At 41.8% G+C, this 2978-nt stretch overlaps 1 pseudogene; it reads left to right on the top strand.

The window, feature by feature from the left end:
• The first annotated feature begins 1788 nt into the window (after nucleotides 1-1788).
• On the top strand, nucleotides 1789-2668 carry LOC144240363 (putative monooxygenase p33MONOX pseudogene; annotated as a pseudogene).
• Nucleotides 2669-2978: the final 310 nt, after the last annotated feature.

Below are 2978 nucleotides of genomic sequence, written 5' to 3'. Positions count from 1 at the left end.
TCCACTAAAATAAAATTATTAAAGAAAACCATATGCAACTGGTTAACATGATCTCAACTTACCAGCTTTGTGACCTTTGCTGAGTTACTTGATCTTTCTCAAGGTAGCCTCCCTGAATTTTACTTTTCCCATCCTTAATGTTAGGTAATTATGTGCTCACTTATGTTGCAAAGATTGATTGAGATCATGTGAACTTCTTAGTATAGCTCCTGACACAACAATCCTTGAATAAGCACCAGCTGTTATTACATTATCTACACAGACTGGAAGAGTCTCATCTCCATGGAGGGTCTCACATTTAAGGAAATAAAGGGGTAAGGAGGGAAATGTATCCTTTCCCGCCTTGAACCCTCCAACTCCATGAACACAAATTAACATAAGCAGGTTTGCATTCTTTCAACTCATTTATCAAATATATCAAATACTTATTGAATGCCTACTATGTGCAGACACTGGGCTCACTTGCAATAACATGAGATTCTAAAGGTAAGACCCAAATTTAATAGATGCTTCTTAAAGTTGAGGTAAGTTAGAAAAGCAGAGTGATAAATCACTCTAGCACCTTATTTTATGATTGTGGACAAGAGTGATCATCACTTTACTCTTACATGTAAGCTCTGTCAAATGCACTTGAGCAATAATAGCCTCATTTTTTAAAGCTATGTCCACATGGCATCTGATTGAGTCTGAGGTCCCCACTTTCCATTTTTAAAGCTTAGTTCCTTCTCTCTACATGCCACAATCAGAAGGATTGATTTTCCTTCTACATTGTCTTTTCTTCTTGCCAATTCCCAGGTCCCTCTTTTTCTCTTCCATACCCTTCCCTGATCTCTGATTTTCCTCCTGTATTCTGCCAATTATCTCCAGCCCTGAGCTAGGAGACCCCCATTTTTTCCCATACACATTTTCAATAAGAGGTAGATTAGCAAGAATCAAAGTGTGGGTATTAGGGGAAAAGAGCCACAGTGAAAGGACACTGGTTTCTAATTTTTTGTCACACATCTTTGCTTTTGGGGGCACGGAGCTTACCACACAAAAATTGCCTTTGTGTACTTAGGTGCGTGTGTATAACTTAACACTCCTTCCCAAAGGGTCACATACAAAAGCAAGGCCTCAAAAGTACTGGTTGACTTTCACTGAATATAGAAAATGATGACATTTTAGCCTCTATTGTTAAAAAGTCACAAGCAGTAATGTTTACACTTTGTGCCCCTTTAAACTTCACAGAATATTTTCACTCATTTTTTTAAATTTTACACACTTATGCCTCCAGTGCCGCATAAAGTCAGTAAGAACAAGATTATTTGATGTTATAAGAAACTTCCCTGTGAAGGAGACAGAACAAATATTTTATCCTCCTGTTTCAGACAAGGAAACTGAAGTTTAGAGAGCTTGTATCTTGCCCAATTTCACTTCTCTCCTAAAGAGGGAGGGTAATACTGGAGTCTGAGACTTGGGGCAGCCAGCTCTTGTTGATCAGTGCCTGAAGCTCAGACACATTCCGTGTCCAGCATACTTGGATCATGTATCACTTGGGTGCAACTGCACCACTTCCAACAGATATGGGTATAAGTCCTTTAGTGATAGAACTCAGGCCTCTGGCAGTCCCTTAACGATAAAGAAACAGAACCTCTGGGTAGATTTTTCAAGGAAGCTTTGTTATTGCAGCGGCTGGACAATGTTCCTCACTAATATTTGTCAGCATGATGGCCACATCACTTCACTGTGGTGATAGGGACTCAGCTCCAGAAGTCTATCTAGTTAAAACATCTGAATTGCAGTCTTTCGATGGCTTTGAGAGAACCCAAAGGGCCTGCTCTTGAGCCCAGTAGGCTTCTAGGCAAGATGATCTTCCCCATCAGGATGTACTGCTCGGCAGTGAAGCATGAGGATGCCCTCAAGAACTCTACACCAGGATTCCTCTTCCATCAGACATGGGCAGCATCCCTGGAAAGCCAGTGATTCCATAGCCCAAGTATCAGGACCTTGACAAGATGGATTAAGAGGAGGACAGTATGACCTTACCTTCCATGACCCTTCGGTACTGACTGTGTGAACAAGGTCCCAGTGATGAAGGCTAGAGCTACCCACGTCCTCATGAATTCTCTGATCACAGAGCAGTCCCAGGGAAGCATTCAGTGTTTTCATCAAAAAGCAGGGCAGAGAGATGCTGAATGCATACTCTACAAAGGCCTTCTCACCGAGGAGATCAAATACCTTCAAGTGGCAGCAGTCTTCACACATGAAAGCTACACAGTGACCAGATTAAAGAAGAGAGAGGCAGCCTCCATCAGCCAGTTCCACCCCAAGCAGCATCCCTGTCTCCCCCTAAGCAGAAACCCAGAGACTGGGATCCTTCTAGTTCTTCCACAGCCTTACAGCACGGATTCTGGAAGTAGGAATATAGACAGAGACTCATCAGATAAGTGGAGTTTCTTTGAATTAAGTCCCCTCCAAAAGTTTGATCTGGATTTTGCCACTCAGGCCCACAAAGGAGACCAGAAGCCCTTTTCAGTGAAACCGATCCAGACCCAGGCCACTTGCATCACTGAGGATTCAGCAACAGTCAAGCAACCCAGGCTGAACATCCCAATTATAAAAGGGAAGAAACAATTGCCACAGACCCATAATCTTAAACTTGAACGTGCTTGTGCCTACTGGGTTCTAGAGCTCTTTCTATTCTAGGGACTCTGTATAGAGAGGTCTCCTCCCTTTTTTTCCTGGCTCTGATATCTATGTCTATTTATCTATGTATATCTATATTTTTTAAAGTAAACTCCATACTCAACATGGGTCTTGAACTCACAACCCCAAGATCAAGAGCCACATGCTCTTCCAACTGAGCCAGCCAGACACCTTTGTACTGCTTTAATTTAAAATCCGATAAAATGATCTTAGCAGTGATGTGGGGGGGACTTCATTACCTACTTTCATATCATTTAACTTAAAGAATAACTTCAATCATTGCTTATTACATA

The sequence above is a fragment of the Crocuta crocuta genome, unplaced genomic scaffold (assembly GCF_008692635.1).
Source record: "Crocuta crocuta isolate KB4526 unplaced genomic scaffold, BGI_CrCroc_1.0 scaffold425, whole genome shotgun sequence".
Taxonomy (NCBI): domain Eukaryota; kingdom Metazoa; phylum Chordata; class Mammalia; order Carnivora; family Hyaenidae; genus Crocuta; species Crocuta crocuta.
This window is presented reverse-complemented; position numbering and strand designations above follow the sequence as displayed.